The following is a 23396-nucleotide window of genomic DNA, read 5'->3' as shown; positions in this document are numbered from 1 at the left end:
ATCACAGTGCTCATTTTGGTGTTTGAAGTGAGGAGCTACTTGGAAGCCTGAGGTGAGCTATCAGTGGCACAAGACCTACTGGTTTCAGAACCTGTATCTAGATAATCAAAGACTGACACTCCTTATAATGTTATTCTCCATGATGTCACTTCTGTTGATGGCAATACAGATCCAAATGAGTGGGTCTGACTGTGAAATCAGACCTGTCAGTCCTTTTATGCATAACAGTCCTGTAGTCCTTTTATTTGTTTATGCTGTGTTTGCGTTAAATGACCTTTTGCAACTTAAGTTACCATAAATATGGATGGGGGCACAAATGATGCCGTCTGGAACCACGCATCATGAACTGCTTCTGATGGACCACCACTGCATCTAAAGTGTCCTGCGAAAACATTTTGTAAAGTTGGTCACCCTAGGCGATAGTGCCTGCAGCAGCAGGGCCTAAAATCAGCACACCATTAAAGCAGATTACGAGGAAACATTCCTTCAGAGCAGTAGTAGATTTGCACCAGGGTTTGGGTGGAAGGAGGCCTAGACCATGAGCCCTTCAGACTCAATCCTGCCTTTGGTATTGATGCTCCATAAGATTCCTAGCTCTGTTGCCCATCTGTCCTGTGTGCACTATGTCGCAGCACCTCTACAGGACAAGTACTGTGGCTTGCTCAGCAGGCCCTCAGCACCTGACCGCTTCCACCACTCTCAATAAAACATCACCAAGCAATGCCTGCACTTCAAGTAGGCCGGTAGCTCTCCCGCATCACCCAATGACTGTACTGGCGAGGGTGGTCCTGTTTACAGCTAATCCACCTCTCAGCCTAGGCATGTGAGCCGTTGAACACAGTCCTATGTGGCCGAAAGACGGCCCCCTCCAGATGCAAAACGCATTGCTACTGTGGGATGGATATGTCTCCTGGCGGAGGGAGGCGGGAGAGGCCTGCTCAGCGGGATGTCAGCAGTTGCTGGGATGCTTGCATGCTCTTTCGGTCATTGTCTTCTGCGCCTGACCTCTATTCTTCACCTTACTGGTCAAATACTTTAGTCTCAAAATATGTTAATAACTGGATTTGAGGGAAGTCTTCAGTGGTCATCTTGGCTACGACACGCTAGCACCCCTAACATGCTGCTCTTAAAAAATGGTATATGGATATTTCAATAAGTCTTCTCCTTCATCAAAAGTGTTGAGACCACAGTGAGAGACACCAAATGCTTTAACCATCATCAAAGCTGCTGTTTCTTCCACCTGTAAACTAACAATATTTCAGCACCAGTGTTTCATGCTTACTGGGCATCGTCAAGTTTTATATTCTATTAATTATAAAATGTATCAAGCAAAAAGGCAGAATAGGTGATTGGTGTGCCTAGGTCAAATTAGTCTTGAAAAAAGTTGCTCTAGTCCAGCCAACTAATATTTTGTGCTAATGGACCACTGCAGATGTGGGTATTTTAGAGGAAATGCCCCTACCTTCACCAAAATATGAACATTATTATGAAATACACCATTCAAGTAGCCCTTGAACCATGTAATTAATCTGAGCTTATTATGGCCGGAAATATATGCCTTAGCCATAAGGCATGATTACTTCTATGAGAGCAAGATTGTATGTGTAGGGCTAAAGCATAACTATCTTGGCCTCATAGAAGTAATCATGCATTTATTTATTTATTGTGCATTTCTAATACGTTTTATTCAGCAAGTAATTGTGTTTCAAAGCAGAGGCAGCAGAGGGAACATGGGACAAAGGCAATAGAATACAATAATGAACAGGATAGAGGTGGTCCTACTAGGCTTTGTGAGAATTCGGATTGTGTAAGTGCAAAAAGAGAGAAGGGGCAAGTGAAGTGGGTAAGTGCTAGAAGAATCACAAAAGTGGAGGTGGGGGGGAGTAAATTGCTGGGAACTGGTAAGTGCTTTGGCAGAGATCACAAAACAAAGAGTGGTTATCTGCCTGTCCCATGAGTGCATTCCCGTGAGGGAACAAAGGCCAGAGGCTGCCTAAGGGCAAGTGCTGGGAGCAGGAGGGGCTGCAGGCGATTGGGAGGAAGACCAGGGCCCAGAAGGACACATAAGGCCATAGCTACCAATCTCAGTGACTGTGGAATTTAGCACGGGGGGTGGTGGGAGTAGGAGGTGAAGAGCAATGTCTTGAGGCTCTTCTGGAATTTGAGGAGAACCGGCTCAAGACAGCGGGGGAGGCTGTTCCAATGAGGCAACCAGCCAACAAAAGAAAACGGCTTCCAGCTCACTTGGAGAAGCCCTTGACACACAGAGAGTCGGATTCTGAGGACTGTAGAGACCTAGAAGGAGAGTAATTGGTGAGAGAACTTAGTAGATAGCGTGGTCCCAGGTCCCAAACAGCATTAAGGCTAAGGCATAACGATCTGGTCATACTAAACTCAGATTGAGTAAGTGGGACAAGCGCAATTTGAATGGTGTGTTTCATATTATTTTTTCAATTAATTATAGCCTGACTTTTTTATCACTTTGCACTTAGTAATCTAAACAGTTTCTTCACAGAACATAACGTGATGAGTGACAACGCATAGGAGAAGTATAACGAGTAGCATCGCAACAAGTAGACACTAATTCTCATGCTGTCAATTTGTAAGGGCTAATCAAATGTGAAATGTGTGAAGACCCATGCTGCAGTGGTGACTTTGTGTGCCTTTCGATAAGGGGTGTGTGCTTCAGCTAAAAGTGCTAGTGCCTCTATCAATTTATTTTCTATTTATTTTGTGCATCCTTGTCATCATATGTAAAGCCTCATAAATTTTATAAACAATACTGGTTTGTCATGTACCCAGCTGTGGGGCCTTATTGGTTTCAATGCCATGCATACATAGAGCCTTCATGACAGCTTTTTGCAGGCTGGGCAGTAGCCTTGTGTGGAACCATCAACACATCTCCACCTCGGATCCTGCAGGAACAGGACTTAAGAGGCTATGGACCCAAACAAAGGTAATCCCTTTTGAGCTTTGTATTATTGAGATGAATTCAAACAGAAAAGAAAAACAAATCAGAAACAAATTACGGCAAGCATTCCACATGCACCTTTTCTTTGGGGAGCCCCTTTTTCACCACTTCTCCCTGATGCGTGCCTGCTGTGCTGGTGTATGTGAAGCACAAGTATACTATATGCCACTCTGCCATTGATAGAATGATTTGGATCTCCCCTCAATAATGGCCGACATTTCCTCATGTGGAGGATCAACACACATCCCAGTCAGAAGCCCACTGTGATTGGCCCGACCCTCCTTAAAGAGCTAATCATTTCTGATGGCAGGCAGAAACCGGCCCCTTTTTTCCAAGGCCCCTGGGGTGAGGCCCCCGTCTGTGAATGTCCGGGCAGAGGCGGGCCTGGAGGACCTTCTCCTTTCCCCCCCTACTCAAACTATAAATCAGCCTCCAGACATACATACTGCTACCACATGAACTTGGACCCATGGACCTCTACGCTTCCTGCAGTTCTAGCAGTGAGTGGTGGCTGAACTCTCCCATTACCTCCTCCACTAACTGTCTGATCCAATTGCTGTGCCTATTTACTCTGCCTTTCCTTGTCTCACCTGAACTCCTTCTTCTCTCACTGCATTTGTGCCATTATTTTTTGGATTTCGACTTTAGTTGTCTGTGCTTTTACATCTCTGCACCCTTGTTGCATTGCATGTGTGCCCCTTGTTTCTTGTCATTCGCCTTTTGTGACTACTAGGCCACCTGTGCATTTACCTAGAACTGTGCTGTACAGTCACTCTTCTTTCATTCCTCTTCTAACCACTGCCACCCGTATGGCTCTCACAATCTCCTCCATCTTCTCTAACTGCTACACTATCACGTATGCCCCCGCTCTCACGAAGTCTGGAAGGAAAAAGCACAAAAAAAGACATCCTGTCCTACCCATTGCAAACACCTACATCAGCGCAACCTCCAGACAGGTCTTCACTGATATTATCTTCTTTGTCCCTTCTCCAGATATATGGACTCCTCATCTCATCTCCACTCTCCTCCCTTTCACATCCTCTCCCATTAATGGTGGCAACAAGTGAGAAGTCCTCTTGGCCGGCTTCACATCATCACGCTGCATCATTAATGTCTACCACGCAGGCACTATCTTGGTTCAAGGTCCTGAAACCAACCTCCTCCTCTTTGACCGGCTCTACTATCCCTCAATAACTTCTTTCCCTCCCCTGCCTCTCCCCCTACCACTCTCTCTGACCCTCCCCTGCTGACTGGTGTACTATGTGCCTGTACTTCACCTCAGAAAACCTTCAAAGGCGGAGACCTCCTTCACCTGGCTACTCTTAACGCCCACCAGCCAACAGACACTTCTCCGACATCGGCCTCCTTCTTGAATATACTGACCTCGACATTCTCACTCTTACCGAGACACAGTTCAATGCCAGCTCAGTCACTGCTTTTGATTCCTTTCTCCCTGATGGCTTTAAGATAATCTCCAAGTCACAACCTCACCTTGCTGGTGGTGGGGTTGCCTTAATCTTCCCTGAGTGGGTTCCTTCTTCCGTCATACCCACCCAACTCTTCTCTGCCTTTGATAGCCTGTTCTGCAAGCTGATCATCTCTCACTCCTCCTCTCTGAGCATTGCTACCATCTACAGGCCTCCTGGCGCTACCACCATGTTCCTCTCTGAATGGGCTGATCTATGTTCCTCCATACTCTCAACCACCTCTAATCACCTCTTCATGGGCAATTTCAACATCCAATGGAACTCCCCTGTCACAGCATCCACTCTCTTCCTGGACCTCTGCAGATCACTTTCCCTCTCCATTCTCCCTTCTGGCCATACCACTCAACAGGACACACTTTGGAGGCCCTCATCCATTCTGACCTCTCTCTCTCCCCCATTCTGGTCACTCCACTCTCTTGGTCAGACCATGCTCTCCTCTCCTCGCACCTGTGCCCCCTCGGCCCTTTGACCGCCGCCTCAGAAAGCCCTGCCAACCTTGTTCACGAACATCCGTCCGATGAAACGAGTGTCAGCTGCTGCCTTCGCATCCACCTTAACCTTCCCCTCTGCCCCTCCCCAGACTCTACCACCAACTCTGCTCTCAGTAACTTCCATTTGGCCATTACCAGCACCCTGGACATTCTTGCCCCAGTCATGAGGATCTACCTGAAACCCGCTTTCAAATGTAACACCAGGTACAATCTGCAGAACGGAAGTGGAAACCTCAGGCTCACTCTCTGGCAAACTGGCCTGCCATCTGCCCCAAAGTCAGTACAGACTCTCCATTCATATCAAGAAAAGGGCCCACAGCCAGGCACGGGTATCGGGTGCATTAGCAACATAGATGAACTCTTGAAAATCTGCTGGGAACTAGGCAACCCTTCTGCAGTCTCCTGCTCCCATCTTCTGTTCCAGGCCCTCTGCAACGCACTGGCCACACACTTCACCACAAAAACAAAAACCACAAAAACTCTGGACTTTCTGAGCACACTTGCTACCCTCCCGCCAAAACCCCACTCCATTCCTTGCCTCCTATGGCCTATCCCCCTGATTCCGCCTCTCTATCCTCCTTCTCCCCTGTTACACCTGAAGAAGTCACCAGAGTTGTCTGCTCCATGAAGGTCTCTTCCAAACAGGTTTGCTTTTGCTCCTCCAGAACCATCAAGGACAACATTAGCTCTCTTGCCCCTGCACTTGCCGATCTCTGCAACCACTCTTTTACCACCAGATATTTCCCATCCACCCTCAGGCACTCCCTTGTGTGCCCCCTCCTGAAAAAACCTTCAGCAGACCCTACATGTCCAGACCACTACCCCCCTATTTCTATAACCCCCTTCCTTGGGAAACAGTTGGAGAAGCTGTCCTTTCCACAATTTACCTCAAACACTGAACTTGTTGGTGGCCTCCACGAACATCAATCAGGATTCCAATCTAGAGGCACGGAAACTGCTCTTCTGAACGCCCATGAAAAACTGCTTACTTCTCTGGACTTGATCTCTCCAGCTGCCATCATCCTACTCAATCTCTCATCTGATTTTGATACGGTTAACCATTCCATCCCCATAAAATGGCTCCATGATACCATTGGTATCGTAGCGGGCACTGGATTGGCTTACATCCTTCCTAACTGACTATTCATCCCAAGTCATTTTGGGCACTTTCTCCTCACCTACTTCCTTCTCCACCTGTGGTGTCCACCAGGGCTCAAACCTCTCCCCCTGCCTCTTCAACATTTAACTTGCTCAGCTAGCACTCTTCATTTCCTCTTTCTCTGCCAACATCCAGTGCTGTGCAGATGACACACAACTCTTTTTCAAACTTCCTGCTGACCCTCTTGCATTGTCCATCACCCCTGACAGCCTATCTGCCATCCAGTCCTGGTGTACTTCCAACGATCTCTGCCTCAATGCCTGCAAGACTGAGATCATTCCAATTGGGAACCCTGTATCCTCTTTGTTTCACTCACTGACAATCCTCCATGGGCCCCCCCCTGCTCCTTCTTCTGAAGCCAGAAACCTTGGAGTCATCTTCGAATCATCTCTCTCCTTTCTTCGTCACACTCAGGACATTGCCAAGAAGTCCAACTTTCAATTCTTCCTTCTCAAAGGAATTCTCCCTTTTCTCACTTTCCCCAGAACCTCAATGTTACCCAAGCCCTGGCTCTCTCTAGGCTTCACTACAGTAATAGCCTTCTCCTGAATCTACCTTCTTACACTTTACAACCCCTCCAGCTAATCCAGAATATGGCAGCAAGACTTATCCTTGGCCTTAAGCCAAGCAACCACATTGGTCCTGCCCTAAAAACTCTTCAATTGCGGCACAGATTACATTCAAATCGTTCGGCATCATCCACAAGTCTGTCTGGGGCCTGAGACCACTCTATCTGCAACTTTCTCTTACTAAATAAACTCCCTCTAGATCTCTGCGGTTCTCTGGCACCAACTCACTGTGTGTAAAGCATTTTGCTAAAGAGAGGGCCAGAAGCCGATCACTTTCTTCAGCTAGCTCCATCTCATGGAACAACCCCTCCCTTCCTCTTCATCTTTAGCAGGACCTCCTCAAATTCCGGAAGCTCCTCAAGACTTTCCTCTTCACCACCTCCTTCCCTTTGTCCCTTCTCTGCTAATCTCACAGTCGCTGTGATTATTAGCCAGGGCCCTTATGTATCCCTTTGGGGAGCTGGCCTCTAATTCCCAAATCCCCCAGCCTCTGTCTACCTCTCAGCATTTGCCTCGGCACCCATCAGCCTCACTCCTGTAGGCTTGCACTTTCTACACAATACGGCTCCAGGCAGCTTAGCAATTACCGCACTATGCAGTTCATCTGCTGCTCACCCACGAGAACAGACATCCCAGCACTTACTCCCACCCCGCAGTCCCTCTCTTCTCGCTGCACTTGCACTTTCTGAATACTCACAAGGCATAGTAGGCTTGTCTTTTATCTTTAACTATAATCATTGCTTTCAATCAGGGGAGTTGCTAGGTCTGGAAAAGACCCGGGGCTAAGCTGATGTCGGAACTGTTGGGACTGGGGGCTAGCTAGTCTTTTGGCTGTAGCTCCTGAGATTCTAACCGGGGCTACAACCAAAAGATCAGGGGCTATAGCCCCCTTAGCCCCCCCCTAGCAATGCCCCTGCTTTCAATCCCATGTTCCCTCCCTGTTGCTCCAGGGGCGCTTTGAAACAGAATTGACTTACTGTTTAAGCACCTAACAAATGAAAATAAATAAATGGTTTCCCAATTCTAGTCTCCTTCCTGGCTCCAGCATCAGCACATCGCTCTTTGGTGGTAGTCTTCTGTTCACTCAGTAAAACATTTACCAGAAAATGTTATTTTTGCCTCACTGTGCAGAGTTAAAAGGGACATCAATTAATAGTTGTAGACAACGTTTGTGGTCCTTCAATGAGCAGCCACATAAGTATTTCCCTCTCACAGTTCAAACGTCTCTGTTGCAAGTCTTCTAGGGATTTAATCTACATGTATTCAGAGAAAGAAGAACTACTAGGTTGATTTGTTGTCCGCCATGTCTCTAGGTATGAGAACACTTTCATCTGCTCACGAATGGCTTCCCACAAAGGCACCCTTGTTAGAACCAGTGGCGTGTCCAGTCTCTTTTGACGGGGGTGGCCCAAGCGAGGCACTGACTTATGGGTGGCATGAAGTACGAGCACACACACGCATGGATCTGGGTGTCACCTGGGGTGGCCAATCAGATTCCAGCGGAGCACGTACCACCACTCCCTGGACACACCTATGGTTAGAACCTATGCTATTTTTGCTGGGACTGCCATCTGTGCTAGTGTCCTAACCTGAGAGTGTCACTCTCCTCAGAGACGGGTAACAAACTCCTCAAGCCCATTTAATGAATGGAGAAACCATTTAAGTGTATTGCACTTTGCTTAATTCTAGACCTATTTGGTGCTGTAAAGCCAATCCACATAAATTCTTCCAAATAAGCAAACAATGTTAACATCTTATTTATGTCCTTACTCCCTTCATCTATAATTGAATTTACACTGGAAATTCTTGCCTATCTCTGAACATCTTAGAGCAGTCTATTGGAATGCATCTAAAGCCAGTTTTTGTTGTGCCGGTTCAAATAATTAGCTTTATCCGCAAACCTTAGGCTAAGGTTTCTGTCCTTCCAGACAAAGAAGGAGTATCGGACAATGTCATCCCTACCTCCAGGGGTTAGCAGCTTGCAACAGTCTTGTTCTTTCAGGTAGGGCTTATGTTTGGGAAGCTTATATTTTTGATATGCACAGCAGTAAATCAGTGCAAGAGTTCTCTTTCACAAATATGCTCAAAGACAGAGCACAATATCAGCATATTGTCAAAGCTGGTCAATTAAACAGAACGTTTATTTACGTATAGGTGTCAGGCACAGACCGCGGTCAGCCCTCAGGCAGCATGGCCTGGAAGGATCCTTATCTGTTCGGGGCAGTTGGAGATTGCATCCTTGGTGGTGTCACTGCCATGGAGGCGGCGGGGCCTTTTGTCAACGGAATCGTTCTGTGGCCGGCCTCGGTCTCGGTGGTTGGGCAGTGCAATTCTTCTTCCAGAGGGTATGTGGGGAGACTCCAACCCCATCTTGCGCTTGCGATCACATATTGGTGGTGGTTGCTTGTCAACCAACAGTAAACAGGAAGATGCAGCTTTCAGGCTACATAAGCCATGCTGAGGACGTGCGCCTTGTGTCTCAACTCCTTCAGTTGTGTTTCGCTCGCTTCTGTTCCCTCTTTCCTCTGACTCCACTCTTTGAGCTCTGTGTCTCTGCTTTCTGTCAGCCTGCAGGCCCTCCTCCTTATTGCCTCCTCCTTGCTTTACTTGTGTTTCCTGCTTCCTGTCGTGCTCTCTGCTCCTAGCAATCTCTATTCTGCCTTCTGACTCATTGATATCTTTGGTACCCGGGTCCAGTGCTTGTTGCATGGCCTCTGCACCACATCTTGCCGGGGCATCACTTGGTGGTGTGGATAGACTGGCATGGAGTTCTCTACGTGTGTCATTCACGTGAAAGGGTTTTGTCTGTCTTCCTGGCTATCAACATTCACAAGCCCTCGAGTTCTTGAGAGTTTGGACAACCCGGCACAGCATCCTAGTCTTCGACTGGATTTCAGGTAATAGGCAACATCACAATACATGTGCTTGTGTGTTTCGATATTGACCATAGCATGTAGTAGCTATATAGCCAAATCATAATAATTCTGTGACCTTAAGGTATGCTTTAAACTCATGTGGATCTCTTGCTTGTAACATACAACCTTTGGAAGTTGAGTGTTTTTTCATCTCTATACTTCTCCATTAACCATTTGTCTAATTCATTTTGTGAAATTGAATCTTTCTGCATGGCCATCCACCAACACCCCCTTGACATATTTCATAGAAAATCTGGTGTTATTAGATCCCAATAAGAAGCCGTTTATCTGAGTTCAATGAGGAACACCTTTTGCCAGCAACCATCGTTAATAATGTGCGTTTGGAATCAAGGGGTGAAGATGTAATGAGGATGAGGAGCAGCGTAATGCAAATGTATCCCTTAATCTTAAGGACCACATTGCCATAACCTTCAAAACGCCATCTCTATTTTCATAGAATGGGCATTCTGCGTGTTGATAGGGAAGTAGACAGATGTCACGTTGCAATCATATTCGTAGAGCCCCAAATGCCAACCCCTTCCTTCCCCCTGTGCCCTGTTGCCCAGAGTGTAATTCAACATCCGGGGTGAAGAACTGACTCGTCACATGACTCCATGGTAAGAGTACACCGTAACCTGTGGTGGACACCATCTCCTTCTCGATGCACTCCTCGCCTACCCTCCCCCATAAGCCTGTTGGTCTGACTCCACTTCCTTGTTTGCTCAGGCTGTTGCTGAAACCTTTGCTGCCTTAGCTTTGTCAATACACCAAAAAAGACTCACTGCACTGAGTCTCACTGATCCCTTCTAAAATGTTCAAAGGAACCTAATGTGCTTTTATTCACTTGTGAGTTGCTCAGCATGCCAATTCACGTTGGCCCCCTAATGGGAATTTACATAAAACTACTCCATCATTAAGCCCTCAGAGTCACACTTGGACGTCGACCCTACCTCTCTCTAATAGTGTCAAATAATAAGAAGTTACATTATTATTTGCCTCACTCTTTCTTTGGCTTCTATACACCTGTTGTCACAGATGGCTTAAAGAATGGCACCAAATTCCGGGGGCAACACTGTTACATGGTTTCTATTTTTGACTGCAAGGTGAGCCACCTAAGAGAGCTCTCCATCTTGCCCATTTACCTCCTGTCGGATCCCTCCACACTACCTCAGTCCCCTTGTTCCCCTTTGTTCTCCCAAGCTGGCCAAATCTATTGATGAAGGATCTACCTTACTCCCCCAAGGACTTCCTAATAATCTTGTAGAGGGAACCCATCTTCAGTCTCGCTCCTGTCCCTATTTGTGTCCTCCTTATGTCTCACCTTTCCTACCCCACCTCTGATCTTCCTTGTCCTTCCCTCTCGCTCTGGCAACTCCTTCTCTCCTACTTCCCCTGTCTCTCGCTCTCCTGCTCGCTATCTTCCCACTTCTACTCGCTGTTAGGCGGAAACCTGTGCAGTTCCCTCTGGGACCACTGCAAAAGATTTAGGACTACAGGTGTTGCGATGAACCCACTTGGTAGCAGTCTGTACCACACAGATTCAATTGGTAGCTGTGGCTGAGCAGTCAGACTTCTCTCAAGAAAAGTTGGTCAGTATAGGGAGTATACAATATAGGGTAATTCTTCGCAGCAAAACGAGTAAACACGCAACCAGGCTTTAGTATAAAGATAGTAAGTTATTTATTGATAACAGAACGTCTATGAAAAATACTAAAGCGAATCACGGCAAACAACTCAAAATACAATTATTCTGCAGAATGGAATAAAGCTCAATCCCCCGAAACACAATATCGACAACTCTAGGTTCTACGGCACCACTTATTTTCAGACAGAGGTGTATACCTCAACCCAGATGACACTCGAATATTTAGTGAGGAAGGGAGAGAAGAGAAAGGCAGGTAATGAAGTCAACACGGTTCGTACTGAAGCGGGTAAAAATGCAAGGCAAGAAGGCATTAATCACACTAGATCATACAGTTCGGCGGCCAGGCCCACTCGGTGAGAGGCAAGGCACGATGTCCTGGAAAGTCTCTACGGATGATGCATTCAAGTCTTGTTTAGCAAATTGGTTAGCGTCAGGTTGAACCAGTTCAGAACAAAGAGTGAATAAAGCTTGGAGGCAACCCAACGGAACGGAGAGGAATCAGATACCTCACACGAACCGATCGAAAAGGGAAGCCAGGCGGTTACGGTACCTTGTTGTGGAAGACAGCTCCGACGGGGGCAGTTGTTCCTGGTGGTGGATGCACAACGGGTCTTGGCCAAGAGAAGAGATGCTCTCGTCGTCGAAGAGAAGATGTCCGGTGCACCACCAGGGAAGAAACCAGCCGCGGAGTGCTCCGTCACAAGGCACCACCTTCCGATCACGGTGCAGGAGTAGTGGCTATCCGGTTGCCGGGTGCTCTGCACGGGCAATTCGACCACTGCGTCCTGGGCGACCAAAAAGCATAAAGAAGAAGAAGACTGGTTGTTCCCACCAGCCAGGGAAAGAGCCTCTCCGGCAGGGAGATCTCTTCTGTCGTTGGGAGATTGTGAGACGATTCCGCAGAGCTCCACCGGAGGTGTCGTCGTGCAGGTCGACTCAGCGTTACCCTCGTCGGATTCTTTAGGTCCAGTGGCGACTTCCTGAAGATCCAGTCCCAAAGGCCCTGCTTTTATGCAGACGTCCCCCATTCACTCAGCCTAGCTTGTCAATCAACACATGCTAAGTGGTGAGCGGGAAGGCTCACCACCTGGGCCAATCACTTCAGAGTGCGACCTGAGTTGGCAAGGCAACTCGGCCCAGGGTGTCTAAACCCCCTCCCACACCCCTGAGGTAACCCAGACAGAATGGCGCCACCTTCGAGGGTCTCTGTCCAGAGGCCCGCCAAAAGTGGAACAAAGGGCTCAACCTTTGGTTTAGGAGTCACAGAGAAAAACACAGACGCCATTTTACAACCCGAGTTCTGGCAGAAAATACCACTCGATAAACCTATTTAAGATAAGTAGATCGGTGGTACGTTGGAGATTAACGAAAAACAGTATCAATCTTCAACAATGGGACGGATCCCATAGGGTTATGCTCGGGTCCGAACATAACAAGTAGTTTCCACTGCCACCAGCCAAAACTCGACGAGGAGGGACGGGACAGTGCCCCCTCGAGTAACAGATCCAGGAGTAATCGTATTACCCCTACTAGCACGTCCACAATAAGATGGTTGGTACTAGTTCTGTTAGCAAATTTAGGTCTAGTAAAGCCAATGGTGACTTTACATGCCCGGGGAGACAGTAGTCAGTCCCCGGGTATGGAGTCTATGGTGGGGGGACCTGCTAGGGTGCCCCCGTGTCACGACACGTAGGGTGCAGAGTGACACACATAGAAAAACTTATGAGACCCTATGGAGTAAAAGACCCCATAGCCCATCGAACACATTGACATCTCAAAGGAATTACACACATACATGCCCAAGAGTGAGAGGAAAAGGGTCACACTCTTGGCAGGATGGAAAAAACAAACTCCAGACATCCAGCAAAGCTGCTGGGGGACTCACTAGGTTAGGAAATTCAGCCTAAACAGAGAATTCTCCCTAACACTCGCCCCCCCCCAGACTAAGGGACAGGAGGATTTAATCCACTCCTGGATGAATCTCATACCTCTAGTCGATGATATACATCCTAGAGAGACCATCAGCATTTTGGTGGTGACACCCTGACCTGTGCTCAATGGTGAAATCTAACCCTTGCAGGCAGATCGACCATCTCAGTAGTTTTGGGTTTTCCCCTTTCATTTGCATTAACCATCTCAAGGGTTGGTGGTCAGTCTGAATAATAAAAGTAGAACCATACAAGTACGGTCTAAACTTCTTCCGAGCCCACACGATAGCAAAGCATTCTCTTTCGATTGTTGCCCACCTTGTTTCAGGATCTTTCAGCTTGCGGCTGATGTAGCAAACGGGGTGCTCCCTACCTTTCCCATCCAGTTGACTGAGTACGGCACCTATCCCTACATTGGAAGCGTCTGTCTGCACAATGAAGTGTTGGCGGTAATCAGGAGCTCTGAGTACTGGGGCTTGGCAAAGAGCCTTTTTCAGGTTTTCAAAAGCCTGACTGCACTCCTCGTTCCATTTAACCTTTTTAGGGAATTTGGGCGAGGAGATGACATTCAGTGGAGAAGCTATGGTCCCATAGTTCTCTATGAAATTCCTGTAATACCCGGTGAGGCCTAGGAAGGCTTTCACCTGAGTCTGAGTAGTCGGTGTTGTCCAATTTTGCACAGCTTCAATCTTACTGAGCAAAGGCCTTATTTCTCCACCGCCTACCTCATGCCCAAGGTAGACTACCTTACTCTGTCCAATTTGGAATTTACTCGCCTTTATGGTCAGATTGGCTCGTCCAAGAGCCTGCAAAACATCTCTCAGGTGGGTTACATGTTCGTCCCAGGAATTGCTGAACACTGCTATGTCATCCAAGTATGCCATGCAGAAGTCCTCCATCCCGGTTAGAACCTGGTTTACCATCCGTTGAAACGTAGCAGGTGCATTTTTTAGTCCAAAAGGCATTACCGTAAACTGGTATAAACCAACGGGGGTAGAAAATGCAGTTTTCTCCTTGGCATGGTCGGTCAGGGCTATTTGCCAATAGCCTGACGTCAAGTCAAATGTGCTGAGGAACTTGGCGGCGCCAAGTTTATCCACCAACTCATCTGTTCTTGGCAAAGGGTGGGCATCAGTCGTGGTGACTGCGTTAAGAGCTCTATAATCCACGCAGAATCTAAGTTCTTTAGATACGGCCTTTGGTACTAACACAACTGGGCTAGACCATGGACTAGTAGAGGGCTCTATTACCCCGAGATCAAGCATCTTGCTGACCTCACCTTTGATGTGGGTTCTTACGTTTTCTGACATGCGATATCCTCTGCTTTTGACAGGCAGACAGTCACCAGTGAGTATCTCGTGCTGGCCCCAAGGGGTCAAGCCTGGTGAGAGCGAGAACAGAGAGGCAAACTGATTCAACATAGACTGGCACTCTTCTTGTTGCTCGGGTGTCAGATTGAAGGAGAGATTTACTCCTTCAATGTTTTCATCTAAAGGTAAGCCCCTGAGGAGATCCGGAAGAGCTTCACTCTCTTCTTCTTCCTCGGCCGATGCTAGAAGCAACGCTCCTACATCAGGTCGTGAGACATACGCTTTAAGTCGGTTGGTGTGAAAGACTGTCGGAGCCTCCTTGGGGTTGCCCAAGTCCACCAGATAGTTAACCTCACCGAGCTTACCCACTACTCGGTAGGGTCCCATCCATTTATCTTGCAAGGCCCTCTGCCTTGTGGGGATCATAACAAGAACAAGCTGGTTTTGAGCGAACTCAACCATGTTAGCCTTTTGATCGTGCCAGTGCTTGACCAATGCTTGTCCAGCTTTCAAGTTATCGCTTGCTTCTGTCATCAGTTGCGACATTCTCCTCCGGAGACCTATCACGTAGTCAGTCACTCTGACTGGCTTGGGGGAAGGAGCACTCTCCAACCCCTCCTTAATCAGGGCCAATGGACCTCTGACGGGATGACCATAGAGCAGTTCGAAGGGAGAGTAGCCTACTCCCTCCTGAGGGACTTCTCTATAAGCAAAAAGAAGGCATGGCAATAGAAGGTCCCACTTACGCTTAAGGGGTTCTTCTAGAGCACCTATCATGCTCTTCATGGTTCGGTTGAACCGTTCTACCAACCCATTGGTTTGTGGGTGGTAAGCCGTTGAGAACTTGTAAGTTACCCCGCAGGTTTTCCACATGGCTTTCATGTAGTGGGACGTAAAATTTGACCCCCTCTCAGAGATAACTTCCTTAGGAAATCCGACCCTAGTAAAAATACCAAGGAGGGCCTTAGCCACAGCCAGAGCTGTAACAGTCCTCATAGGAATTGCCTCAGGATACCTAGTAGCATGGTCTACTACAACAAGTATAAACCTGTTGCCTGAGGAGGTTGGAGGATCAAGGGGACCAACGATATCAATCCCTACTCTCTCAAATGGGACTCCCACAACGGGAAGAGGCACTAATGGTGCCACGTTCTTGGACCCAACCTTACCAGAGGTCTGGCAGGTATGGCAGCTTCTGCAGTGTTTTTCTACTTCGGCCCCCATTTTTGGCCAATAGAAGTAGAGTGAGAGCCTTTCCTTAGTCTTCTTGAAACTCAAGTGACCAGCCAAAGGAATCTCGTGGGCTAACTGCAAGAACTGTGGTCTGTTCTCTTGGGGTACTACAAGGCGTTTGTAGTCTCCAGGTGCAGACTCGGTCGGTTCACTATAGAAGAGGCCATCTTCCCAGTGCAACCTATGTTTCCCAGGCTCTTGCCCTTCAGCCTGAGTTTCTGCCTGACGGCGAAGACCTTCCAGAGTTGGACATTCTCTCTGTCCCTTACTGAAGTCTGCCCTGCTGGGTCCACCTTCTGCCAGTAACGACTGCAGCTCAGGATGGTCAACAGGATCCAGATCTCCAATGAGTTCCTGGCCTTCCATTAGCTCTTCTTCAGAGTCTAATTCTACCATACAGGTTTGTACTTCCCCCTCAGCCTCAGCTGGAGGTGGAGTTACGGGTGTGACGTTGGACAACCGCGGGGAAGTCCGTGTCGGCTGCATCGGAATGTGGGCAGTTGGTTTCGGTTTAGAAGTTTTAGGTTTCCCTTTTACTTCTGTGTTCCTAGAGACAGCGGCCGCCATTTCCAATGGAGCAGGAGTGATTTCTTTCTTCATCATCTCCCCGAGAGTACCGCGCAGGGTCCTCTCTCTTGCAGGTCTGGTTAGCTCCTGTAACCGTTTACTAGGAGGTCTGGGAGTATGCGATACAACTCCGAGAGTTTTCAAATCGTTACCCAACAGTACGCGTCCTGGTACCTCACTCTGTATGCTGACAGGTATCTTTACAGTCATGTCGTTACACTGGATGAGAACTGGTAATTGGGGAAGCATCTGCACAGGCCCTCCAGCTAACTTGGTGTGGCGTTTGGGTGCCTTAGCAACATCCTCAGCCTGAAAAAACGATTTATCCACCACAGTTATGCTGGCCCCAGTGTCCCTAATGGCAGGCGTCTCCTGACCATTCACCTGGACACTGTCCTTATAATACTCTTTAGTATTATCGGGGATAGAATTATAGACATCTAAATTCTGTTGTTCCCACAACCCCAGAGATACTAAAGAAACGCTGGCTGAGACTCAAATGGGTTCGTCAGCTAGCAGTAGAAAGTTTCCACTTGCCATTTGGACTTCCTCCTCTGGAGCGAAGGCTAAGGAGACAAGCTGGACCCCTGAAGGTTTACCCTTACATCTGGGATCTCCTTTCACGTGATCAGTCGAGCCACAAACAAAGCATTTCCCGAATGCTTTCTGGAATGGTGGCTTGTTCTGACCTCCTTCTGGTTTGGCACCAGAAGACACACTATTCTGCTGTGGTTTTCCCGGTGGCTTACCCTTCTGGTTTTGTTTGGGGCCCTCTTTGGAATGTGAGTTATTCGAATTCTCCTTTGAGTCTTTTTTAGGCTGTTTTCCCTCGTCCTTTTTCTGAGTTGCCCCAGAATCCTTGTGAGTAGCCCTGTTGGCAACCCACAAGTCAGCAGCCTTAGCTAGAGCCCTGGAATCTAATTCCTTCGAATCAGCCAAGTGCTGTCTGAGCTCAGGAGAACAGGCATCATAAATCGACTCCAACATAAAAAGATTTCGCATACCCTCGTAAGTGTCAACTTTGTAACCCTTAATCCATCCCTCTAAGTTTTTCAACCCTTCACTCACCCAGGTAGCCCAAGGGGTACCATCATGCTTTTTGAGGGTTCTAAACCTCTTAAGATACTGGGAAGGGGTCTTCCCGAATCTAGCTATCAAAGCTAGTTTCACACTTTCGTAATCCGTCTTATCCACCTCCCCCAATTCCATTACCACATCAGTCGCAACAGGAGGAAGCCTAGAGAACAACCAGGGAAGCAACGCGTTCCCGGTGATGTCCTGGAGCCCATGATTGTATTCAAACAGTTTCAACCAATCCAACACATCCAATCTCGGTTCGTACATACCCACTAATTCCTTCGGCATCCGGGGTCTTTTGGGACTGGAGCTCCTAGAGGAACCAGAGGAGAGAGAAGCATTTTCCATAGACAACTTTTTCATTTGTAACTCATGATTAAGCTCTATTTCCCTGAGTCTTAACTCAGCTTGTTTCTGCTCAGCCTGGGCATTCATTCGTCTGAACTCGAGCTCTTGGTTTCGTTCAGATTGAGCCAAGAACCGTTTATATTCTAATTCGAGCTTCATTTTTTCAAGTTCAAAATAAGCAGGATTACTTGTGGGACCTGGTATGGGCCCCGTAGGCACAGTTGGTAAGGCAGGTAGAGGAGCGGGGGAGACAGTTTCGCTAGCCTCGCCGTCCTCGTCAGCCTCTTCATCGCTATCATCAGAATTACGATTCAGATCAACACCATTACTGTTATCTACAGTTGCTGGAGAGTTTGGTTCCTCTGAACCAGTACCCAGACTTTGGTTCGCCAGCAATCTCTCTATCAGTTCTAACTTCTTGCCTTTTACAGGAAGATTCTCTTGTCTACAGAGAGCTCGCAGACTCTCAGTATTTTTATCCGACAAAGACTCTTGGCTGTAAATTTCCATTGTAGACATGTTTTTTGAAAGTTGCTTTTGTAACGTTTTGTGGTTAGTCGTCCTACAGCGTCGAAAAACACTCTAAACTGTATACTCGATACTAATCCCACCGCTGCCACCAGTGTTAGGCGGAAACCTGTGCAGTTCCCTCTGGGACCACTGCAAAAGATTTAGGACTACAGGTGTTGCGATGAACCCACTTGGTAGCAGTCTGTACCACACAGATTCAATTGGTAGCTGTGGCTGAGCAGTCAGACTTCTCTCAAGAAAAGTTGGTCAGTATAGGGAGTATACAATATAGGGTAATTCTTCGCAGCAAAATGAGTAAACACGCAACCAGGCTTTAGTATAAAGATAGTAAGTTATTTATTGATAACAGAACGTCTATGAAAAATACTAAAGCGAATCACGGCAAACAACTCAAAATACAATTACTCTGCAGAATGGAATAAAGCTCAATCCCCCGAAACACAATATCGACAACTCTAGGTTCTACGGCACCACTTATTTTCAGACAGAGGTGTATACCTCAACCCAGATGACACTCGAATATTTAGTGAGGAAGGGAGAGAAGAGAAAGGCAGGTAATGAAGTCAACACGGTTCGTACTGAAGCGGGTAAAAATGCAAGGCAAGAAGGCATTAATCACACTAGATCATACAGTTCGGCGGCCAGGCCCACTCGGTGAGAGGCAAGGCACGATGTCCTGGAAAGTCTCTACGGATGATGCATTCAAGTCTTGTTTAGCAAATTGGTTAGCGTCAGGTTGAACCAGTTCAGAAAAAAGAGTGAATAAAGCTTGGAGGCAACCCAACGGAACGGAGAGGAATCAGATACCTCACACGAACCGATCGAAAAGGGAAGCCAGGCGGTTACGGTACCTTGTTGTGGAAGACAGCTCCGACGGGGGCAGTTGTTCCTGGTGGTGGATGCACGACGGGTATTGGCCAAGAGAAGAGATGCTCTCGTCGTCGAAGAGAAGATGTCCGGTGCACCACCAGGGAAGAAACCAGCCGCGGAGTGCTCCGTCACAAGGCACCACCTTCCGATCACGGTGCAGGAGTAGTGGCTATCCGGTTGCCGGGTGCTCTGCACGGGCAATTCGACCACTGCGTCCTGGGCGACCAAAAAGCACAAAGAAGAAGAAGACTGGTTGTTCCCACCAGCCAGGGAAAGAGCCTCTCCGGCAGGGAGATCTCTTCTGTCGTTGGGAGATTGTGAGACGATTCCGCAGGGCTCCACCGGAGGTGTCGTCGTGCAGGTCGACTCAGCGTTACCCTCGTCGGATTCTTTAGGTCCAGTGGCGACTTCCTGAAGATCCAGTCCCAAAGGCCCTGCTTTTATGCAGACGTCCCCCATTCATTCAGCCTAGCTTGTCAATCAACACATGCTAAGTGATGAGCGGGAAGGCTCACCACCTGGGCCAATCACTTCAGAGTGCGACCTGAGTTGGCAAGGCAACTCGGCCCAGGGTGTCTAAACCCCCTCCCACACCCCTGAGGTAACCCAGACAGAATGGCGCCACCTTCGAGGGTCTCTGTCCAGAGGCCCGCCAAAAGTGGAACAAAGGGCTCAACCTTTGGTTTAGGAGTCACAGAGAAAAACACAGACGCCATTTTACAACCCGAGTTCTGGCAGAAAATACCACTCGATAAACCTATTTAAGATAAGTAGATCGGTGGTACGTTGGAGATTAACGAAAAACAGTATCAATCTTCAACAATGGGACGGATCCCATAGGGTTATGCTCGGGGCCGAACATAACAAGTAGTTTCCACTGCCACCAGCCAAAACTCGACGAGGAGGGACGGGACAGTGCCCCCTCGAGTAACAGATCCAGGAGTAATCGTATTACCCCTACTAGCACGTCCACAATAAGATGGTTGGTACTAGTTCTGTTAGCAAATTTAGGTCTAGTAAAGCCAATGGTGACTTTACATGCCCGGGGAGACAGTAGTCAGTCCCCGGGTATGGAGTCTATGGTGGGGGGACCTGCTAGGGCGCCCCCGTGTCACGACACGTAGGGTGCAGAGTGACACACATAGAAAAACTTATGAGACCCTATGGAGTAAAAGACCCCATAGCCCATCGAACACATTGACATCTCAAAGGAATTACACACATACATGTCCAAGAGTGAGAGGAAAAGGGTCACACTCTTGGCAGGATGGAAAAAACAAACTCCAGACATCCAGCAAAGCTGCTGGGGGACTCACTAGGTTAGGAAATTCAGCCTAAACAGAGAATTCTCCCTAACACTCGCACCAGTGTCCCTCCACTTCTTTCTCTCTGATCATCTTACACTCCTCCTCACTTGTTACTCTCCCCTCTCTCTGTGCACTCCCTCTTCCCTCCTACCAAAGCTCTCGCCTATTGGCCTCCTCTCCCCTTTCCCTCTGTTCTTCTTTACACTTCTCTCTTGCTACTCGCTGCTCCTCTCTTCAGCCTACCCTTCTACACTGGTCTCTTTCGCTTGCTTTCCCTCCCAGTCGCTCACTCTCTACCACTCTCACCAGCCAACACTAACTCTTTCTTACCTCCCACGCTACTTCCTCACTCCAAAAACCACATGTTTTATCTTTCACACTTTCAAACGTCTTTATGGGAGGGCAAATGAGGCACTTGTCCTAGACCCCCAAATTGGGAGTGGTGGGGACGGAGGTGGGGGGGGGGTGGTTTAGGGGCACAAGGCTGCCTGATCTAAATAAGTCAGTTTCCATTGCTCACCAAATTTAAATAGCACCAGCATATTTTATTGCATGCTGCTGAGGCTAACCCTGTGCATTGTTTACAAGTACTCCTGCTCTGATTAATTTGTCCTGCAATGTTTTGTGTTCACTGTGGTACACATAGTTTGGCATTCACTACGGCACACCTCCTGTAGCATTCTCACCTTTCTGTGGGGATCATATTGATAATGTGCAATGGCCAAAGTTGAAATACGTATTGATACATTTGGGTGCACAGATGATTCAGAAGATAGCTCAGTGTGTTAAACACTCATTTCAGAGATCTTTGCTCATATGGAAAATTTCAAAACCAAATTCAAGTTAGGCCAACTCATCCTTTTCTCTGCCTTACATTAATTAACCTACATGTATATTTTTATATACTTATTTTTACATTTGTTTCAGCGTGCAAAGCCCAGGGGCATCTTCGTGCTAGTTGCAAAGAGGAGAGCAAAAGTCAAAGGGGGTAGGGGTTGAGAGGAAAGTTAGGTAAGCAGCAATTTTTGAGGTGTTTTCTGAAGATGTTGTAGGAAGGCTCTGATCTCAGGTCTGAGGGTAGTTTGTTCCAGAGAGAGGGTGCCTGGACTGGAATGCTGGTACCTCCTGCTTTCGCTCGTTTGAATCTGGGGGCGAGGAGGTGATGGCTGTAGGCTGCTTAGTAGTTCTTAGCGAGGCATGTCTTTTTAGGCAGTCCACCAGTAGCCTGGTGCATTGTTCGCGATGCACCGGTGGGTGACGGGTGAGATTTTGAAGTTAATCCGGTCTTTGACTGGAAGCCAGTGGGCAGATCTTCTGGCGGCTGATATGTGGTCCTGTTTGCCAATGTCCAAGGCAACTCTGAGTGCATTGTTCTGGGTGATCTGGAGTTTGCAGGGGTTTTTTCGGAGGTGCCAGCAAGCAAGAATTTGCAATAGTCAAGTTTGGAGCAGATACAGGCTTGTGCAACTTCCAGGCGATTGGTGGGAGTGAGGAACGGTTGCTGGCATTGATAAGTTTGACTGCGTATGAGGATCTTGTGGCCGTCGATAATGAAGGATGTGTAGTCATGGGGAATACTCTTCAGACGGGCAGGGGTTCCAATGAGCAAGAGTTCAGTTTTCTCATCATTGAGACAGAGACAGAGACTGCATTCGGCCATCCAGGCTTGGATGGTTTCATAGATTTCATTGATTTTGAGTGTATCTTTCTGGTAGTCGCCAGTCAGGGGGATGAGGATTTGGGTATTGTCGTCATAGTTGATGTACGAGATACCCAGAGCATCAAGACGGTCAAATAAGAGCTTGGTGTAGACGTTGTATAAGGTGGGTGAGATGCATGATCCTTGGGGACTCCACAAGAGTTGGGCATTGGGTTGGCAGTGGTCTCCCCTGTGAATACTCTGGACAATCTGTTAGCTAAGAAGGATACAGTCCATTTGGTGGTGTCAGTGGAGAAGTGGGCAGCTGAGGTTAGGGCTTGGCAAAAGAAGTTGTGATTCACAAGGTCGAAAGCAGAAGGAGCAGGGATAAGGATCCCTTGTCCGTGGCGTTGTTGAGCAGGTTCTTTAAGTCTAGGAGGGCTGTTTCAGTCCCATGTTTGGGGCGGAAACCTGACTGTCCGGCTCCTAAAATGTGCTGGAGGAGTTTGAGGTATGATTGGATTTGTAAGTAGGCTACTCTGTCTATGATTTTGAGGAGAAAGGGAACAGTTGTGATGAGGCAGTAGTTAGTGTGGATGGCTGGGTTGAGGGATTTCTTTTTCAGGAGTGGTGATATCCAGGATTCTTTGAGTGAGAGAGGGACAGAGCAGAATGTGAAGGATGAGTTGATGATGGCGGCAATGAGCGGGAGTTGTTACGCTCACCTGGTATCCACAGGGACGCCACCCAGCCGGGTTACTTGCTGGTATGCTTCTCAGCTTTGCCCTGATGTGGTCTGCGGGGAAGGTTCTGCCTGAAAATACAGGAGGACTGTGTTCAAGACTGACCGACTGGGTTAAGTATCCTCCCTCCACCCCTGTATGATTTCAGTCCCTCTGGCACCCTCTCCTCACCTTGTGGTGGAATTAGGCGTGCTCTCCGTCCTGTCTTCTTTGCAGGGGCGAGTTGCCGTTCATGGGTGAGTGCGGTCCAGTTACTTCACTGACGCCGGCCCGTTTGATATTGTTCAGGTAGGTCTTATTGCTGTTCTTTAGTTTTGTTGCTATCCTGCATGCCTTTCTTTGTTTAAAATGTCTCTTTTTTCTCCCTTAGGTATGCAGAGCTTCAGCGCGGCGAACTGGCTTGGTTGAGCCCCGCTGGTAAATGATGGCACATTAAGAGCGCTATGATGCGGTAAGTAAGCGCTGTGCGCAGCGCTGAAAAGTCTTGCCTTTGCTAACCTGTGTTTTCCTTCCTTGTAGGTCACGGTGTCCTTCAGCACGAGTGGAATGTCCGGAGTGGTGCCAGCCGAGAGGCGACCAGCCAGGTAAGCCTTTTGAGCAGTTCGT

Source organism: Ambystoma mexicanum, chromosome 10 (assembly GCF_040938575.1).
Source record: "Ambystoma mexicanum isolate Mex_15411 chromosome 10, UKY_AmexF1_1, whole genome shotgun sequence".
Taxonomy (NCBI): domain Eukaryota; kingdom Metazoa; phylum Chordata; class Amphibia; order Caudata; family Ambystomatidae; genus Ambystoma; species Ambystoma mexicanum.
The sequence above is the reverse complement of the archived record's forward strand: the minus strand, read 5'-3'. Positions refer to the sequence as shown.